The sequence below is a fragment of the Vanessa atalanta genome, chromosome 24 (assembly GCF_905147765.1).
Source record: "Vanessa atalanta chromosome 24, ilVanAtal1.2, whole genome shotgun sequence".
NCBI classification, from domain to species: Eukaryota; Metazoa; Arthropoda; class Insecta; order Lepidoptera; family Nymphalidae; genus Vanessa; species Vanessa atalanta.
In genome coordinates this window covers 5,072,203-5,094,707 of record NC_061894.1, presented here as the reverse complement: position 1 = coordinate 5,094,707, position 22,505 = coordinate 5,072,203, and the positions used below count along the sequence as shown (strand labels likewise).

At 32.8% G+C, this 22,505-nt stretch overlaps 1 protein-coding gene across 2 annotated transcripts in view; it reads right to left on the bottom strand.

The window, feature by feature from the left end:
• The window catches only part of LOC125073368 (calbindin-32), a 134,696-nt gene that overhangs the window by 39,423 nt on the left and 72,768 nt on the right, over positions 1-22,505 (bottom strand). The gene's annotated exons all lie outside the window — the stretch shown is intronic.

The following is a 22,505-nucleotide window of genomic DNA, read 5'->3' as shown; positions in this document are numbered from 1 at the left end:
GCGCGAATTCAACATTTTTTTATCTTTAAAAGAGAAATTATATCAATGATTTTAAAATGAAGAATAATTTCCAAAAGCACAACATCGCAATGATTCTAGCCACGAGAACAGTTTTTTTTTATATACTAATTTTATAAATGCGAAAGTAACTCTGTCTGTTGTCTTACACAGCCAAACCACTGAACCTGCTGTGTATGTATTGAAATATGTTTCCGTATAATAATGTTCAAATAATAATAATCAGTTCTATTGTAATTTTAAACATGTCACTGCATTAAAAACCATGACGTGTCGTGATAAATGGTTTTAATTAATTTTACACTCTACAAATTTAAAACGCCACATTGGTATGACACTGTTTTTGGGTTCCTTAGAAAACACGTGATTTTTGTATGTGGACATGGGACACACCAGTACCAAATGCAGCAGAATATCCACTATATAACCAGCGGTTTCAACTGCGTCTTTTTGGGAGGCGTCATTGGATCTCTTGCGCAAACCATCTTGCCATTAGACCGCCTGATTGTTTGCAATCACCACTGGAAATTGGTACTATAAGAAATATTGATTATCCCTCATATTTTGGAAATTAAGATGTTATTTGCCTTGTGCCTGTAGCCCTGACTCATTCACCCATAACCGGAACATAACAGTATTAAGTATTGCTAAACGGCGGTAGAATATGCAATAACATATCTACCACATACCCAGACTAACTTTAATAAGGTACTTCCGTGTCAAATTATATATCTTGACAAATTATGGTGTCAAAAATATACGAAAAATATGTAAATCATTTCAGTTATATTACTAATTCTATGAAATTAATTTTTAATTTCAAGCAAAATCAAGGTCGACAGACGATAAGTACCTAGATCAAAAGTATCGCAATTTTGTGTTCCACGTTGATTCCAGTAATTATATATCACTTGTTTCCTTCGCTTTATAACTAGCTGAAACAGTAAACGTAAATAACAAATCAATCTAAACGTACTTAACTATTATTTAAACATAAGTATATCATAAGGCTGAGAACATGATACTTTTTGGACTAAAGATATAGTATTCTATGAATAAATTCCGAAAATTAATTAGAAGTGGATATGTTTATATTTCAAGAAGGTAGACTGATGATCTTGAAAGCGTTATCGGCAGCCGTTGAATGAGGACAGCGTGAGATCAGTTATCAACTTATCATGGAAATTCTTAGGGAGGCTTTTGTCCAGCAGTGGACGTCTGTCAGACGCTGAATTATTAGTTAACACCTATTATAACCTTAATTTAAAGATATATAAATAAATAAATTAAAAAAAGACTTTTATTTCTCATTATTAACAGCCCGCAAATTTCCCACTGCTGGGCTAAGGCCTCCTCTTCCTTTGAGGAGAAGGTTTGGAGCATATTCCACCACGCTGCTCCAATGCGTGTTGGTGCCACATGTAGCAGAATTTCGTTGAAATTAGACACATGCAGGTTTCCTCACGATATTTTCCTTCACACCGAGCACGAGATGAATTATAAACACAGATTAAGCACAATTTGAACACGCAATCATCGGTTAAAATGCACGCGTTTTAACCACTGGGCTATCTCGACTCTATTATTTCTCATCGATTCAATAATAATATTTAACAATGTAACTTTATGTTATTAAATTAAATAAATTTTATTAATTATATACATTCACTATTTTAAAAATAATTTATTATTTATAGACAATAATTATATAAAACTTGTATTTACCATTATTATAATTACTTTTTTGTATGAACGTAAAAGTCTCCTCCAGACTTTAAATATATGCTTCAATGGAAATGTAAAACATGAATCTTATTGAATTTTTTAACAAAAAACTTAGCAGCTAATAAAATTCAGCGATTTTTTTTTGTAATTGTTTACAATTTTACGATATGGTATAGAAACGGGAGGCGATCGCTTTCTTACTAGAAAAAAAAAATGTAGACGATACATAGAAAAAGTTTTTAATAAAATTTTTACTCTCCGATTAAATAAACGTAAAATGCTTTCTTTAAACGCAAGGTAAATCATCGCATAGATATCCGGGTTTCTGGGAAGTAAGCTCGGTTTTGAGCTAATTAACATAATTCAAATTCTGACTCTGACCCATAAAATGTCATAATTTTAATGTATTGTGTGGGTCTGTTTATATAATAATGTTTTTGTTTATTGCATATATTTTGAATTAAGAATCAAATTAGACTAACTTGGTTCTGCTTGTATAATACAAGTACATAAATACTAATATTTAAATACACCCTTTATTTAGAATTTGTGATGTAACCGTAGCCACTTTTAACTCTAAAACTTTTTCATAGAAACCATTTATATACATTCCTTTTCCGTTATGGCGGCGTTCGTTAGAAACGTGCGTTCGTTTTTTCGTCGACTTACGTCTTAAAATCTCCACGAAAAATTCATTGATTCAACGGGATAATGAATAACCTATACGTTTCGATACGGCTTATTCAAAATATTGGAGAAATAATTTTAAAATTATGTTGAGCTTCGTAAATTACATCGTACATCCTGACTTTGTATGTTGTTACTCCTTTACAATACATATAGAAGAACATACATTCAATTCAATTCTTAGTTTAATGGCTTTTAGTTGTGCCATAGGGCACAGATTATTTCGCCAATGTCACGTAGGAAGAACATACATATAGTATTACCACTTATTTCTGACAAATGACAGTTAATCTGATTGGTAGCAAATATGTTCCGTCACATTACTTTGTACAATCATTATACAGGGTTATTGGTAATTCGACGTATTCCCGTTAGGAGGTGATAGGGGTGACTATTTGCGATAATTATAACCCGCATATGCATGATGCAAAATTGAAACATTTTTGAGTTATCACGTTTTATAGATTTTTTCAAAATTGCAACTTCAAAAATTTATTTAAAAAAAAGTTGCATTTTTAACCCTGAACAAATATTTTTTATTATATATTTTATTATTATTTATATATTCATGTATATTTTAATTATGTACGTTATTGTTTTTAGTGTCTTCTTTTATATTGATATATTTTTTAGACTTATCTGTGAAGTAAAAGAAAATCCATTTTCATTCCTTACATATTCATTTCACTTTTCTTTTCTTCAATAATCATAATTTTTTATCCGAATCTCGACACGTAATTTGTGGAATGATTGGAACACGAGGGAATTTTATAGACAAATACGGTAACTGTCATATAAATGGGATGTAAGGCAAGCCTGCCTTATAAATAAGATATAGGTATGTTTGTGTAACACATCAACATCGAGGTCTTACTGTGTTAAAAAATTGTAATATTACTTTTAGCAATTTTACGATTCAATTAGTTTTTATTACACCGATAAAATCACAGCCTGTAAATCTCACTGCTGGGATAAAGATTTCATTCCTTTTAAGGAAGTTAGGAGATTATTCCACCACGCCACTCTAATGAGGATTTATCATCCGAGACTTGCAGGTTTTCTTCCATTGTTTTCCTCGATATAAATACAAAATACGAGGTGAAATATTAACACATTTTGAGCACATAAACGTTCAAAGGTGCTTGGTTTTGAATCCTCAACTCTCTTTTCACTAGTCCATACATTGTATAATACCGACAAGATGTTTTTTTTAAATTTAAGTTAAGACATATTTCGAAAATCGAATAGAACCTTTTCTTAAGACAATTTGTCACAAAATGTCGGTCAAACGTGTTCACTAAGAAGCATGTGTAAAGCGAGCTGAGAGTGGAAACTACAGTTATAAAGTCAAGGATTTTATAGCAGTCATTATTTATTATTATAAAGTGGAGCATAGAACCTCCCACTGTGGCTAATGTTCAAATTTGCTGCCAAGTTATCAAAACACTACTCGTGCACCGTCTTTGCTTGTTTTATATCAATATTTACTTGGTGGTAGGGCTTTGTGCAAGCCCGTCTGGGTAGGTACCACCCACTCATCAGATATTCTACCGCTAAACAACTGTAATCAGCATTGTTGTGTTCCGGTTAGAAGGGTGAGTGAGCCAGTGTAATCACAGGCACAAGGGACATAACATCTTAGTTCCCAAGGTTGGTGGCGCATAGGTGATGTAAGGAATGGTTAATATTTCTTACAGCGCCTTTGTTTATTGGTGCTGGTGACCACTTACTATCAGGTGGCCCATATGCTCGTCCGCCAACCAATGCCATTAAAAATAATAAAAAATAAATAATTTTGGAGCGAAGATCTTTTACACGAACTGCCACAAATGATCACGTAAGGGCTTTAGGCCCCCTACACGCGACCTTGCCTCTCTTTCTCTCCGCCTCTTTCTAATATGTACGTTTATATACAATATTATTTAATCTTATTTTTCGTTATTGTTTATAAACACACAGGAATTTTAATAACAACTTTATTTCTCGTCATTGAATTTTTCACTAACCTTGGTGATTTGTTTCAATGTTTGTCATTTAATACATAAAGCAACTTCGTTCACACCGGATGGCCCACTAAACCTATATTTTTTAATATTACTAATAGACATATATGTATGATGATCCTTTGATTTATATATGCCATGCTTTGCCAATAGCTCTGTTATATTATCCACAACAACTTCTTATCGGATATAATTATTATCTTCCTTTTTAATATATCAGTGTCCAACTTAACTTTAATTATGTTAACTTAAATTTTACTCCTAAAGTTTTAAGAACTTCAGCGACAATCAAAAGGCAATTTTATCGAGTATTCATAACAAGAGATAGATTATTCAAGATCTCGACCAATTATATTGTGTCAATTTGATATCAATGATGTTTATTTGACTTTACTCTTCTCGTGGTTGGAAAGGACTATACGTACAGTACATAAAGAAATAAATTCTAATTTAAATTGCCAACGTTTATAGAATTTTTATAGTTTATTATCGATTGACTAAAATATACAAGTGATTCGAAAATAAACAAAATGAATTCAAGATCTAAGAAGAACCGAAGAAAGAAACTCAAGGGAAGTTTTTTTAAATCTAAAAGGCATATAAGGCCTGCCTGGCTTGCTCTTCCTTGGACAAAGCAGTGAACCGAGTTTGATCTTTGGTATGATGCGAGCTTGAACCCCAAGGATGTATGTATATAGGCTACTTTTTTATGTCTGACACCTTTCGCCCAACACCTATACCCTGGACCCAATAGGTGGCGCTACGATCGGGATATAAATAAATTTATTATTTTACCCGTTTAAATTCGGGTTGCTAGTGATTCTATAAAGTTATAATAACTTTTGGCAAACAAACGTTCGGTGCCAGTAAAACATTTTGAGTGTTTTTTGGGATTGTGATTTACATCTATCTATATATCTATTACTATATACTATGTGATTATATATATGTATATATATGTGTGATTTACGTATCTATACTATCGTACATTAACGTCAATATTTATTACTTTGTTAGTAATAGCAGTACTAGTACTGATACTTGCATTCTAGTAGTACCAATATATTGAAATAATTAAGTATATTTCAATAAATTAAAGTAACGGCAACGTCAATGTCTTACTGCTGAGGTAAGGCTCAGAGGGCTCCTCTCGTTTTGAGGATGTTTGAAACTTTTTCAACGAAGCCTCAATGCTAAAGGATACACATGTATAGGATATTTTACTTGACATCTGAACGCAAGATGAATTACAAACAAATTGCCTGTGCACGAGTTTCAACATCTGGATTCCCTCGGCTACATCTAATTGAATACTAATGTTCATTATAGAATTAAATACTAAATAAAATACTGTACTTTAATCCTCTATGAATGAAATTTCTAAATATTTTGGCGCAGTAGCAATAAACTTCAACAGAAAGCCTATCGATTGCCGCTCGGACTAATATTTACGACGAACAAACTGTTTTTGATTAAATCAGCGAAAACTTGACGTTTTTCAATGACGTTAACCAACAACAAAACTAGACAAGTGGTCAACCACTTTACGTTGTAAGTCTAGTCTAATAGTCAATATGTTAACATCTTACAGTGATGATACGAAAGGCTTCATCATCGATTTGGAGATTTAGAGAACTTTGGAATTATTTTGATTGGATAAATTAAAAATGAATGGGGCATTTAAAAATTGTATCTTTTAAAATAAATTAAACTGCAAATACAAAATAATGTAGAGGAGGATTATTTTTTTTGTGAATTTCACAAATGATTCTACTAATATAACGTTCAATGAAGAAAGAATGAAGTTTAGTTAAAACTGAAGTTTTTTATTTAAATCAGTAATCCATTTTATCCTCACATTATTCATTTAATAAAAAATTCAAGAAAGCCCAGAGCATTAGTTTTATATGATTATCGATTTATTTTCAATCCACAGCAAATCATGTTGAATCAGTTTTTTTTTTTTGTAACAACAGGCACAAGGGATTTTAGAAGGACACATCTTAGTTTCCAAGGTTGGTGGCGCATTGGCGATGTAAGGAATGGTTAATAATTTTACAGCGCCATCTTCTATGGGGGTGGTGACCACTTCCCATCGGGTGGCCCATATGCTCGACCACTAAACTATGCCATAAAAAATTATATATATATGTCAAATATCAACAGAATTGTCAATCAACGTTTAAATACCGTAAACGGTAAATAGTCTCCTGTCACAATGAGCAATCCAAAATTATTATTTTTTTTCTACATAGTCTATTAACCGTTCAGATTTAAGTAGAAATGATATACGACTTAAGATTTGACAAGTGTAAAACACAAAAGTTACATCAAAGTCAACTTGTTTTTCATCTGTGTCTCATTTTTGAGGTTAAAAGGAAGTAAGTCAGATCGTTTACGGAACCCTAAATCGTCCGTTAGGTAATATTGCCATACATGTGAATACTTGGCGTGTTGCCAGCTCGATTTTGGCAATTCGCTGGCTGTGGCTCTATGCTGTAATTATTACCAATTTATGACTTCAAAATCACAGTAAACATTTTTTTTCTTACATTTATATTACTGGCCAATGGGTCTGATAGGAAGTGTTCACCACTCGCCTATGGGCCACTGACCTTGGTAATGAAGAAGTTATGCCCTTTGTATCTGTAATTAGACTCGGGCACTCTTTAAAGATCAAACCAGAAAAAAAATACTAAGTACTGCTGCTTAGAAGTACAATAAGTGTTGAATGGGAAGGTTCTTTCCCTCCCTGGACCTTCGAATGACTGAAAAATTGTGAAGTTTTAAGACACCCTGTGGTATATTTAGTATCAGTATTCCATCCGTGCGAAGCCGGAGCATGGCGCTAGTATTATATAAAGCACTACCATCATTTTATAAAATTTGGCTTAGGTCACATTGGGTCAATAAATTTGTTAACAAGAATTTAATGAAAAATTTAAAAAGTTCTCAACACAATTGTGTTAAACTTTTTAAATGTCACTTTCTAAGTTACGTAACAACTGAAACGCAGCCATGATGCCGAGAATTTTTATCAAACATCTAAAAACCATTCCAACCAAACCTATAATAACGAACAAAAGTGATCAGGAAATCAATATCCAAATTTTTATTTGAAGCATTCATATACAAAATCTTTTTTTATACATTAAAAATCTTTTTATAAGCTTTATTTTAATATCATTTTTTTCTATGAGATAGCACAACCCTGCACAATTTTAAGCCATTTACCATTCGCCAAATGTAACTTCATTTGAATTTTGACTTCAAAATGTAGTTGAATTTCAAAAATTTACGAAATTAATTTACTTTTTCGAAATTCGATTTATTAAATCATTATACTAAGTCGGAAGACTATAAAATTTCCATTCAGGGAGCCTGCGAAATGTAAGTGAATGTGAATGAATGGCGACCGAAAACAGTTGAATTGGAATTTATTAGTCTTTTGGGCGCGCAGTAACCATTCGTTCGTGAGGATTCATTTCTCGTATATTGCCACGCTGGCTCACAAACTGAGGATCCCCTGATATTACATTTTTCCTCACGAATTAGGCTTTATTAGTTTGTCGAGTTCTAAATTCGGAACAGTTTAGTTATTGGGAAATTTTAAGAAGATCTTTTTTAACTTTTTGCATTAATTTGGGTACTTTGATAGTAAAATTTCAAAGTCGAATTTGGTTGCAAAGTCAAATGCTTTTGGGTAAAAAGTTTATAATGCAAGAAGTTTTCACGTGCTTTGAGTACCCCTTTGAATATGTTTTTAGGTACATATAACACGACGAAAAATGTCAATCAAAATAAGATTCACTAACTTTCATATAAATTGTCCTCGGCGATATTTCTACAGGACTAGCAATGGAGCGTTCAGTATTTAGTTACACTAGTAAGACTTTTGCATAGTTTTAGATTTAAGTCGAGCGTATAAGATTAATAGTCCATTAAGATGCACAAATGTATTGTATATTAGACGCGTCGTTGGTAAATAAATAGTTTTCTAAGCCCACGGATTTCAAGGCCCTGGTTTCCTACCCTGGGAATTAAAACTTATTGGGTTCTCTCACAAAAGTCATAGCAGTAATAGCGTGGAGTCCCAAAATTTGAAGTGTGTACTTCCCATTCCTCAGAAAGTACGGAAAATCCTTTATAAAGAGGGAAAGGGAGGGCATTTTCTCACTCACTTGTACACTTTAATGTTAGGAGGGCATTATTTGCTATCTACAATGTATATACGCATTTAATTTAACCAAAAACGATAGCTTCAGTCAGATTATAAAATTTTGGACAAATAGATTGTATCTTATCGTCTTTTAAAATTAATCACGAACAGAAGTTTAAATTAAGGTATTATCTACATTATTGTTATATGTATTGTATAATTCTGAATAATCATTAACATTATTACACTTGCCAAGATAACAACACAACAACAACAACTTTTTAAATAAACATAAATATTTTGTTTGTTCTTATGGTCTATATATTGCGTCGCTTAGACTGTCTCGTTGGCTACAGTACCCGAGTTACACAATAATTACTTTTTCTGCTGAGATATTCTAAGCAACAGGCCAGAATTTGGAAGTTGGTAGTGTTAAAAATCCGTGTCTCGGAAGTACGCATAACTGTTCCTGAATTTGCGCCTGACCTTGCTAGATAAAATCCACTTATTAGATTACATCTCTCCAATGAGCAATATTGTCATATAGTATTAGTATTGTTGTGTTCCGATTTGAAGACTGAGTGAGCCACTTTAAATACTGGTAAGGGACAAAACCTATAAAAACCTAGGTTTGTAGGACACTGACGGTGTAAGGAGCGGTTTTGTGGTAGCAACAATGTCTATGAGAGGTGGTGACCGCACACCATCAGGTGACCCATTTGCCAATTCGCCTACCGTCATTATACACGAAAAAAAAAAGGTTTTCGATGGTATCGGATTGTCAGACGGTATCCGACGAGACCATCGGATTATAAAAAAAAAGATTCTTTTACTTTATTTTACTTTGGCTAATCAAGATGGCTGATATATCAGGTGGACAAGATTATAATATCAGCGTTTCTTGAGTTTCGTTTATTTTTCAGCTAAGCTTCATGGCTGATCATATCTTCAGCTATTCTTCTCTTGTACATGTCATTTCAATATTATATATACATCAATTTTCCGGCCGTTTTATTATTAATTTATGCTCATTAATCCTCATAAAAAACGAACTTTATTTTACATTTCATCCTTATAGACCGGGAGATGATGACACAAAATACTAGGTCATTTGTACCATTATGTCGGTTCAGTTAATCTAGTAAATACACAAACTTTAGGCATCCCGCGATCTTGACTACACTTTGCTAAATTGGTTGACGTTTATGGTTAAAAGTTATAGTTATAAACCTTATTACAATCTTCCATAAATCTGACTATTAAACTCAAAAGCAATCATATACATTCTCAGGTTGATTTACTTCTTATTCTGGATTATCTGTAAAATCAACTTATTATCAGAGGATACTGCTTCGCTTGAGTTCACAGTATTTAGCCCACTTAAATAATATAAGTACGGATCTAAAAGTTAATATTAATTTATAATTGTGGCTCAATACTCTTTATTTATAAACATGTTTTTATGATTTGTCTCATATTAAATGAGCCCAAATAAAAAAACTACATAAAGAAGTACACTGACATACGCAATAATATAGACAGTTGTCGTAAAGCAATTTGCATTAACTATAAAACAGACAGATTCTTAAACATTTTGTAAACCGACAATAAACTTAAATAAAATAAAAACAAGTATATATATATATATATATAAAGCTGGATTGGTTTGGTTTCAATAGGTCAATAATTACAAATTATAAATAAATTTTAATGCAATATTTTATTGAATCTTTTATAATGTATCTATCTATAGTAATAGATATACAATAAAGTCTATAGTAATAGACACCAATTCTCATACATAAAATTTTCTATATCAATACATTTATCTTGACTCATAAGTAAACCATCTGGACAGTCGCCTTTAAGAGAAAAAGACGTTGTATATATTTTACTTCTACCCGTATGAGAGTGTTAACTGTCTACATCGTCTTTATCAAAGTTGTTCCCAATTAAAGATAAATCTTTCTTGACTGACCTTTTTGGTAATAATTTTTCCATAATTCTATTTTTAGTTTTCGATATAGAACCTTCTGTAACGTCGAGAATTTTTTCTTTAAGTCGTTTATGTACTGATGCAGATAATACTAAATGGATCGTAAGAAAGATGAGTATATATCTTTTCATTTTAAAAAGCTGAATATTTATTATTTTAAAAGTTTAATGCAATATATATGTATATATAAACACTATACTAGATATACCTACGACTTCGTTATTTTTTTATTTAAAATAAAGATATAGTAGAAATATTTAAAGGTAAGCCAATGGGCCATCTCATTATTGAAATTATCTGGATCAAGTAAATATATTTTTATTTGTGGTGACTTCAACATAAATTTATTAGAAAACTGTAGCACAAGTATTAGATTCAGATCATTATTATATTCATATAACCTCATTAACTTATTCTTAGAGCCAACTAGAATCACTGAATCCACTGGAACATGTAATGACAACATATTTACCAACTGTGTACCTAATCATAAATGTATTATAAATATGTTAAGTTCTGATCATTGTGGACAGTTGGCTTCATTTAATTCGCAAATAAATAACAATGCTAAGGATTTAAAACAGACATTTGTTCCAATCAATTTGTATCGAATTGAGAAGTTCAGAAGTAATATCATGGCAAAGCTCTCATATTTACAATTAAATGATAATTCTAATGAGCTTTATAACAATTTTTTTAAATTAATTAAAACAGAATTTAATGCCATATTTACTTCCAAGACAGTCTATTCTAGGAATTTTCTTAAATTTAATGATTGGGCGACTGTCGGAATTCACAAGAGTAGGCAGAGGTTGTATGAACTTTATAGTGAAAGATCATACAACCGGTCTTTTTCATTTATCAGTTATGTTAGTGCCTACTCTAAACTATTCAAACGTGTATGTCATACAGCTAAATCATTGCATATAAAAAAAAAAATTATTGAGGCACCTGATAAAATTAAAATGACATGGAAAATTATTAATTGTGAAACTGGAAGAGTCAAAAATAACATCTCCGACTTTAGCTTATCTATTGACAACAATTTATTTTCCTCAGATCGGGATGTTGCAACTGTTTTTGAAAATTTTTTTGCTGACATTCCATTTTCGACAACTAACTCATTAAATTCCTCTCCTACCGTTGCTGAATCATTATTAAAAAACCATGTGGAAGAATGTAATATTAGCTTTAAATTTAATACAGTAAGTGTAAGTGATGTAATAAGTTCCTTCAGATCACTAGATATTAAGAAAACGGCCGATCTGTGGGGGATCTCTGTCAAGGTAGTCAATTCAATAATTGATGTAATCGCACCCTACCTTGTCACTATATTTAATAAATGTGTCCTTAGTGGCGTGTTTCCTGACCTCATGAAACATAGTAGAGTATTACCAATATTTAAATCAGGTAGTACATCAGACCCCAACAACTATAGGCCCATCTCTGTACTACCAACTCTTAGCAAGATCTTTGAAAAGTTGTTACTAAATCAAATGCTAGTACATTTTAACAATAACAAGTTGCTACACAAGAAACAATTTGGATTTACAAGGGGTCGCTCGACAACTGACGCTGGTGTTGAGCTCGTTAAAAATATTTACAGGGCCTGGGAGGAGTCACAGGATGCCTTAGGGATATTTTGTGATTTATCTAAGGCCTTTGATTGTGTGCAACACGAAACTTTGGTCAGGAAGCTACGTCATTATGGAATTAGGGACACTGCACTCAGTCTTCTGATTTCGTATCTGAGCAATCGCATTCAGAGGGTTGATGTAAATGGAAAGAGATCTCCCGGGTCTCCAGTTACTGTGGGGGTCCCTCAAGGATCAATTCTTGGACCATTTCTCTTCCTTGTTTATATAAATGACCTGCCACATCTCCTAGGTGATAAACTCGAGATAGTATTGTTTGCTGATGATACTTCTTTAATTTTTAAAATAAAAAGACGTCTTTCAATATATGACGATGTGAACAATACTCTCTCTGAAATAGTAAATTGGTTTAGTGTTAATAATTTAATGTTAAATAGTAAAAAGACTAAATGTATTAAATTCACTACTCCCAATGTAAGATGTGTCAAAACGAGTGTACGTTTAAACGGGGAAGCATTAGATGTTTTAGAATCAACAGAGTTCCTTGGTATGACAATAGACTCTAAGCTCCAATGGGGCCCCCATATAAATAAATTGGCGAATAGACTTAGCTCTGCAGCCTATGCGGTAAAAAAAATTAGACTTTTGACTGATGTGGATACGGCACGCCTTGTGTACTTCAGTTATTTCCATAGTATAATGTCGTATGGCATCCTACTCTGGGGTAATGCAGCTGACATTAATACTATTTTTGTACTGCAGAAGAGGGCTATTCGTGCAATTTATAACCTGGTCCCAAAAGATTCGTTAAGAGGTAAATTTAAAGAAATTAAAATAATGACTGTCGCTTCTCAATTTGTTTTTGATAATGTTATGTATGTACGCAAAAACATAAATGATTTTCCCAGAAATTGTGACGTACATTCTATTAACACTAGGAACAAGAATAAACTTGTTACTCCAAGTACCCGATTACACAGGGTTAGTAACTCTTTTTTGGGGCAATGTATACGTTTTTACAACAGGATCCCAGAAAACGTTCAAAATTATTCAATTATAAAATTCAAAAGAGTCGTTAAAGAGCGTTTGTGTGCTAAAGGATATTACAACACTAATGACTTTTTAGTTGACTGCACACCTTGGGAATGAAATGATCGCCTCCAGGCTGTTTTAAACAACTAATATATACTTATCATTGTACCTACATGGAAAATGGTTAAAAAAAATGAAAAAAAAATATATCCCGCTGAGTTTCTTTCGCCGGTTCTTCTCAGGTCCGAGGTGCTAAATTCCGAACCGGTGGTAGATTTTTGACAATCAATAAGCAAGTGCAAACACTTCTATATTGAATAAAGATTTTTGACTTTGACTTTGACTTTGACTTTGATGGTTAGTATCTTTCGACCGTAAACTAGCACTGCAAAAACTCCCCAAAAACCTATACGTCATCAAAAATGGCATCTAAGATGTTATGTCCCCTATGCTCTTGATTACACGGGATCATTCACCTTTAAAGCCAATACACAATATTGATGACAGGTGAAATAAAATTATAAGGTATATGTGAAATATACCTTATAATTCACTCGATCAAATGTTTGGGATCAGTAGAGATGATATAACAAAATTGATTTAATAACTTATATTTATTTTTATTGAGTACAACGAACGGACAGTTAGTAAAAATGGTATCGTACAAAGTCACTCATTATCTTGTCTAATGTGAATCGATTATTAAAACATTATATCGATATATTTAAACAACATTACGAAATCGTTATGTCATTCTATGACAGTCTGTAAATTTCCCACTGCTGGGCCTCCTCCCTTTAAAGAGAGGGTTTAGGCATATTCCACCACGCTGCTCCAATGCGGTTTAATAATAATATAGATACATGCAGGTTTCCTCACGATGTTTTCCTTCACCGATGAGCACGAGATGAATTATAAACACAAATTAAGCATATGAAGTTCAGCCCGAAATCATCCGGTTAAGATGCACGCATTCTAACCACTGGGCCATCTCGGCTCAATTGTTCGATAACGCCGTCGATTTTTATGGAATCATATACCTAAAATAAAATTGATTTGATTTGATTGAATTGATGCTGTTGACTATTTAGGAACCTAAATCTTACATAATGAATTATATGGTATAGTATGGTGGCTTTAATAATTTATTTATTTATTCTTTATTGTACACCATATACACAAAATTTTAAAATTAAAATAGTATATATTTAATGTGTTGTACAATGGGCCTTATGGCTAATTAACCATCTCTTCCAGACAATCCAACTTTACTTTACTTTACTTTACTTTACTTTTAATTTAGTATGTAAAATGACAATTCAAAAGTACTGCGAGTCAATAATAATATAATTAAATTCAAATAATCACTAAGAATGTTGTTAAATTAATTCTCTTTAATCTGTAATTATCGCCATTTATTTTCAATTAAATGTAATTATCTAATTTGATTTTAATGGTAAGAACAATTATTTAATTCAGGCAATTAAATAGTTTCATAAGAAAACGGTACACCTTAAATTTACTACGATATAATCAGTGACAAAGTTGCTGTGTGCGGTTGTATCTCGCTAATATAAAGACCGAATTTTCGATTCAATGCACATTACGCTTCTAAAAATGAAGACCTACTTACTTCTCCTTCTGACTATCCAATCAGTTTTATCTCACTCATTTCGCAGGCGAATTATGGAAAATGCCATTGAGAATGCATTGAAAATTCAACAACTCGCTCTGCAGAAGATAATAGACCAAAACCGTGAAATGAATTACGTTGAAGCTTTATCGCCAGTTCGTAATGTTATCCATGAAGGCCCCGTTGCTGAAAAAGATTTACCAGGAAGAAGAGCCAAGCCAAATTTTATAGTAGATAAACAATCAGCGTTTGCTGGAGGTGCCTGCGCGACTGGATTCGGTAAGGTTAATGGTCACTGTGTTACTATTGATTAATGTTATTGTATACGTTTTATATAAGAAGATATACGAAGATATATATTTTATAATATCAGTTATCGACCGTTCTGAATTGGTATTTGTAAACGCGTCAAAAAATGGAAACACATAGTTTGTTTTCACACTTATTTGTCAGTTAGCTGAAACTCTTAAGCAAATATAACAGTATTCATGTTCGTCGTTTTTCATACTGTGGTTCACTCATGTCTTTCGCTAGCTTTACGTAATATTAGTTGTAATTAATTATTATCTGTATTTATTTATTACAAAATTACTCGACTTGTAATATGTATTTGATTAAATAAATAATGTAATTTCTTTGTATTTTGGTTCATACTTGTAAATGTATTTATGCGACTTGTTTTGTTAACACGTGACATGACGTAACAAGAAATATATAATTTGTAACAATAAATGTAAATATAAAATTTTATTTCAACATTTTATCTGAATTTTTATTATAACATTCATAAAGATTTCGGTCACGCTTTCCATCCTCGTGGAAAACATCTAACAACTCAATTACGTAGTAGACAGCATTTGAGTGAACATACGTGTTATTTATATTCTGATATCCTCATTATCTAACGGAAAAACTGTTGCGACCTTCATATGGAACCGCCCGAGCCCGGGGTTTTAATACATCGGGTTTAAATTTAGAAACTTGTGTTATTTAGGCTTTTAATTACTCAACCGAATCATAAATAAATACTTACCCAACAAGTAAAGCAATTACAGGTCATAGATATCAACAAAAATTATGATTATTTTATCGGTAGGTGGACGAGCAAATGGGCCATCTGATGGTAAGTGGTCACCGCCAATAGACAATGGCGTTGTAAGAAATATTAACCATTCCTTTATATCACCAATGCGCCACCAACCTTGGGAACTAAGATGTTACGTCCTTTGTGCCTGTAGTTACACTGGCTCACTCACCCTTCAAACCAGAACACAACAATACTGTGTACTGCTGTTTGGCGGTAGAATATCTGACGAGTAGTTGGTACCTACCCAGACGGGCTTGCACAAAGCCCTACCACCAAGTAAAATTAAGAAATTTACAAATTATACTTATAATTTTCAATGAATTATTAAGTACATACATTTTGTAATATAAAATAAGAAGTATAATTTATTTAGTTACGATCAGGTATAATGCCATGCAGAGCCGAGATGGCCCAGTGGCTTCTGGTTTCTATCAAAGTGTTAGGTTCTGGAGTAGATGATTCGAGCCTTCGTCACTTTACATGCTAATTATCTTCATTCACTTTCGTGCCAAAGATGTGCAAAGTAAAATTAGTCGAATTTTGTCCAAAAAGAAAATGTTTAATCTTGGCGACGTGCTATACAAGTTTGAATTAAATCGTCATAGAAGGATAAACTTGCATACACCATTGTAATCATTTTCTACTTCAACGAACAGTAACATTGCAATACAATAATCACAATTTTATGATTGTAGTCGCGATTTAGAAAATTGTTGTAAATTCGCATCCGTTTCCCTGTCAGAATCAAGCCGTTACCGTAATTATTTACGATGGCGTAGATGTTTATGGCAAATTATAAAATAATTACGAGTTACATGTAATAATAAAAAAATACATCATCGTAGGAAAACCTGCATGTGTTAAATATTTTTTTCGGTACAACTGTTTTATCAATGCCATAAACAGCAGTGTATAATAAGCTCTAAAATATTTGTGGCATTGTCAGGCCGTTGGTTTACTTTTTCATTGTTTATCTAATCAGTTGGCGGACGAGCAAATGGGCTACCCGAAGTGGTCACTTAAAACACCGATGCGCTAATAAGCTTGAGAAGTTATATTGGCTCACTTACTTCCAACGAAACACAACATTACTGAGCATAGTTATTTATTGGGGGAAGGAAAATGACAACAAAAGTATAATTACAGAAGAGATGAAGAACATTTTTTTATCAATTAATAGATAGGTACGGCAAGCAGTCACAATGCTTAAATACATTTATCTCATGTCTTTCGAATTATAAGATTTTTTTAATAGATATTAATGTAATTTGTCTTTGTAGTGTGGCTTAATTATTTTTCTGAAAACTAAGATTCGATCTTGTCCAAATGGTTCAACAAAAAATATTAGTTACATTTTCACAAAATAGTAATCTCATTTTTATTTCGGCTCATTATTTAATAATTTAAATTAATATATGTAAAACTTTATTTTATTAAACTTAAAATAGTCTATTCAATTTTCTTCAAGAATTCTCCAAAATATTACCGGTTTAGACCCAATGGTGCATTTCAACCCAATTATACTAAGATAATTTTAACTTTACATTTAAAAAAAAAACACTCTAGAAACTTTGAAGATTTAGCGAAAAGTTTTCGACGTAAACATATTTTTCTTCTTGTGATTATTCTAAATTAAGTTTATTTTATATAAATTAATATTAACAGCGTATTTTGTATTTTCTGAAAGGTACTTTTTACAAGAAACAGACAATCGTAAGTTATATATACGGAATTGTAAGGACGATGAAATTGATTTTAAAAGAATAGATATTAATCTTTTGACATAGAACTAAGTACTTGTTATGTTACAAATAAATTATTATTAAAATAAAGTGATTACAATTACTAATTAATGTTACTTTTTATTAACTACATAATCATCGCGATTTATTTTTGATGACATGCCCTCATCTAATGAGCTATTAATGTTTCGAATTCAAAGAAAATAATTACTGAATTATTACAATGAAATTATAAATTTTGTCTGTTTCGTTGTAACAGAACATTTATTTTTAAAAGGAAAATAATAAATTTTATTGAATTATTTGATTAGTGTTTTAACTTATACGACGAATATACATACTGTGTCTAGTGTATGAAATTGTTTTATAAGAAAGGTCAATACGTATAACAATGTATGTATATTTATTTATTTATGCTTTTCTGCGCCAACACTTAATACAACATTATACTTAAGGATTAACATTAAAAGTTGCATGAATGCAACAGGCGGACTTATCGCTAAAACAGCGATCTCTTCCAGGCAACCTTTGGGCAGAGGAACGGTTGTAAAACTAATTTGGGAAGGGGTACAATAATTTTGATAATTTATATATTATACTGCATATAAAATATAATAGTACACATAATATACATATAACTATAAATATAAATAAATACATACAATATGTACATATAATACGATAAATACTGACAACGTTGCCGAATGTGCTTGTATGGATTTAATATAATGACCGAATTTCTGATCTAATGCCTATTATACTTCCGAAAATGAAGGCATGCGTACTTCTTCTTCTGATGATCCAATCGGTATTAGCTTTACCGCTTGGTAAGCAAAAATTAACCAATCGTGTTACTGATAAAACAGTGCCAAAACAAGATCTTGCTATTAAACATAAATACAAGACAATTTGTCAGTCCGTGGCGATCAGTGGCGAGTCCTTATTTAATTAAAAACAATAGCTGAGATAGTATAACTCCACGAGTTGAGTTCAAGCTAGTATCGAAGTTACCCAGCGCATCAGCTTTTAACGGAGATGACTGTCCGTCAAGACTCGCTAAGATTTCTGGTGTTTGTGCAAATGATTGATGCCAAGTATGATTTTGAGCCGAGATGGCCCAATGGTTAGAACGCGTGCAACTTAACCGATGATTTCGGGTTCAAACCCAGGCAGGCCCCATAGATTTGTGTTTATAATTCATCTCGTGCTCGGCGCTGAAGGAAAACATCGTGAGGAAACCTGCATGTGTCTAATTTCAACGAAATTCTGCCACATGTGTATTCCACCAACCCACATTGGAGCAGCGTGGTGGAATATGCTCATCTTATTGTAATCGCCTACTTGAAATCTACTATTTTAAACTTTATTTTGAACCCTAAAAATAAAGACTACTCAAAATTCTTAAGTTGTCACAGTTTTTATGTTCAATAGATATGTTTAAATACCTGTTGGCCGCGTCAAATAGTTTACGGGCCAAGAATTTAGCGTGTATGCAAAGGCGTCCGTTAACATACATGTCGCTATTTTTCAGCGGCAAGGCTGTAGCTTCAATATTAAAATGTCCGTACTCATTGAAGGCACGCGCTTGATCAAATTTATGGTGTGCATGGTTATCAGTGTAGAGTAAAATTATCTTAAAATAAATAAATATTGGACAACATCACATACATTACTCTGATCCCAAAGTAAGTAGCTAAAGCACTTGTGTTTTGGAAATCAGTAGTAACGACGGTACCACAAACAACCAGACCCAAGACAACATAGAAAACTAATGAACTTTTTCTACATCGACTCGGCCGGGAAGCGAACCCGGGGCCTCGGAATGGCGTACCCATGAAAACCGGTGTACACACTACTCGACCACAGTCGTCAAACGGTCGTTCTTTACGCTAACGTTTCCACCGCGATTCACGCAACAGCTTGAAGACCGCTCAAACTGACATTAGTGAAATTATATTTGTTCATAAATGAAAAGTAAAAAAATACGTATTTTTTATTACTCGTATTGATTTTTATTGAATTCCATTGTATTTGGGCTCAAGAAATACCTGTTCGTAAATTAAAACTTTTAAATGTAAAATTACTTGTCAATTGTAAATATATTAAATTAAATGACTTAACATCTGCATTTTTATTACATATGATTATATATAACGACACATTGCCATTATCATTATTTTCTGTATCCATCTGTGGTTACCGAGCGATCGTGGGTAGGCGGGCGAGGAGAATTAAAACCACGTGTTTGAAGGTTTTACAATATAACAGTAATACAACCAGCAATTTCGATTTACCACCACCAGGCACGTCTTGCTTACACGATATGCAAATGCATTACACAAAAGAGCCTGAAGTTGCGTCAGAGTGAAGAAACGTCCCACCGCACTATATCCAATGTTACTGTCAAAAATGACATTATTACTTTTTTTCGTTTCTTGACACTCTCAAAACACAGTGGCCCGTCATATATATATAACGGGGCGCGGTTACTTTGGTTGTTGATTTGGATAATTAATGAATCGAGTAGTTGGCAATAATGTTTGATGGCTGATTTACTTTTAAGAGCGGGTCACCCCGAACGGAGTTGTAAGTGTCATGGCAACGCGAGTCGTTATGTTTGGACAGGCGATTCGAATGCGATGGTTGCTTGCAAACCCATTTGCTCTTAATCGAGATGAATTATTGTAATCCTTTGATATTATTATATTCTTCTAAAATGTCGGATCAATCCCCGAACCCAACTGTTCGGCGTCCTGCTCCTCCGACAGATGTATATTTATAATTTTTTATAAATAATTTATAATCTATATTAATTTAATTGTAAGCTTAAGTGCATAAGCCAATGTTTTTTTAACATAAATACATATTATACTACGACCGAAATTATAAACAATGGAATTGAAAATATCTAGATTTAATATCGAAATCTTGAATATTTTTAAGCGTCAGACATCAACATTATCTCGTTGACGTTTGTTTTTTAAAGGACAGTTAAGGATCAATTACAGGCTAATGTCCCACAGGCGGGCAAAGATCTACTCTCCCTTTTCAGTAGTAATGGGAGAGTTTTTGGGGCAGGAGCAAAAAGAAAGAGAGCTTTGGAGCTGCTCCAATGCGGATACATGTAGCGGATTCTCATCCACTACGCGCAGGTTTCTTCACGAAGATTTCCTTCACCGCCGAGTACGAGATGAATTATAAATATAAATTAAGTAGGTAAATTCAGTAGTTCTTGCCCCAGGTTTGAACTTTCTCGTCTCGTCACCACTGATCTATCACGACACGTCACGCAAGGACCAGACGATACCTTAAATAAAACCTAATCAATTTCATTGACAAATTAATATATGGGACCGAATATATCTTTTTTATATTTATATAAAACCGACGTAATGGATTTGTCGGTATTTAAATACCATTTATTTAAATAAACTGTGAGGATAAAGACTCGATTATTATTTATGTAAATGTTAGGGTTGAAAATCATACTTTATAATTATATATTTTTTTAAACATCTGTATATCGTACTGTTTTACCATTGATTTCTGTTGAATAGGTAGGCGGTAGTACATTGGCGCCAACAATTCCTTACATCACCAACACGACATGTCCGTTTTATCTGTTGTTACAACAACTCAATCACCCTTCAAACCGGAACACGACGATACTAAGTACACCTGCTTGGCTGAAGAATATACATATTTTTTTACATTTTACATTAGCAGCCTGCAAATTTCCCACTGCTGGGCTAAGGCCTCCTCTCCCTTTGTGGAGAAGGTTTGGAATATATTCCACCACGCTGCTCCAATGCGGGTTGGTGGAATACACATGTGGCTGAATTTCATTGAAATTAGACACATGCAGGTTTCCTAACGATGTTTCCCTTTACCGCCGAGCACGAGATGAATTATAAACACAAATTAAGCACATGAAAATTCAGTGTTGCCTACCTGGGTTTGATCCCTAAATCATCGGTTAAGATGCACGCGTTCTAACCAATGGGCCATATCGGCTCTAGAATATATTATGATGACTGAAAACCTACCCGGACGGGCCAGCACGAAGTCCAACCACCAAGTAAACCAAAAATGTACTATATAAAAATGCTTCATCTATGAAATCGACTATGATATATGAAACCCTCCCCTCCAAACGATGTAAAACAATGGAAAACGTGCTCTTTATTGAATAAAACGTTAAACGTCAGTTCTGAGTAAAATATGACACTTATTGTAGTGTGTTATTGTATAAAACTAAAGTCGCTTCCCGACGTCTGTGCGCTTAGATCTTTTAAGATTTATAATATAAGACAGGTTCTCGTCGCCATTCGCCTGTTGATTCACGAATTTTTAAATATGGTTAAGGACAACACAACACTACAAAAACATTGCGAATAAAAAAAAAACATTCTGACAATATGTCGCAATTAACCAACGCTATGAAATAAATAAATAATACTTTTACCGTCATACGAATAAATTATTTTTTACTTTTAAAATATTAATCATACAACTGACAGCCCTAAGTTTAAAATTATGATAGTGTTAAGCTGGGAGCTAGATTGATACGTCTGGTCTAGGATTCGTGCGTTGGAAAGTGCCTAGGACGGACACGCAGAGCCAAAAACATTTAAAGCAATTTTTTTCTAAAACATTTTACGTAAAATACAAAATGATAATAACATTACTAGTACTGATACATACGCAAATAATATTTGGTATATCAACGGATAATCCGATGATCAGTACAACAGAAGGTATGGAAATAAACAATGCTACCAGCGACGAAAAACATTTACCAGATAAAGTGCATTTTACGTTAAAAATT